Here is a 207-nt window from a genome sequence, read left to right as displayed (position 1 = left end):
TTCAATTGCCATTATTGTCCCTATAAATGACATTCTACAAAGAACTATATGGCCAATACACATCACAAAAAGTAAATTTGCAAAAAAAACTGTCATTTTTAGTGTATCTTCCCTAATTAATACTGAATTTTTGGGATATGCAATGACAGCCATAGGGGTGGAAGACAAAAGGGAATAAAGGGGGGTCAGTAAGTATGGATGAGGGGG

This window comes from Penaeus monodon, chromosome 24 (genome assembly GCF_015228065.2).
Source record: "Penaeus monodon isolate SGIC_2016 chromosome 24, NSTDA_Pmon_1, whole genome shotgun sequence".
Classification (NCBI taxonomy): Eukaryota; Metazoa; Arthropoda; class Malacostraca; order Decapoda; family Penaeidae; genus Penaeus; species Penaeus monodon.
This window is presented reverse-complemented; position numbering follows the sequence as displayed.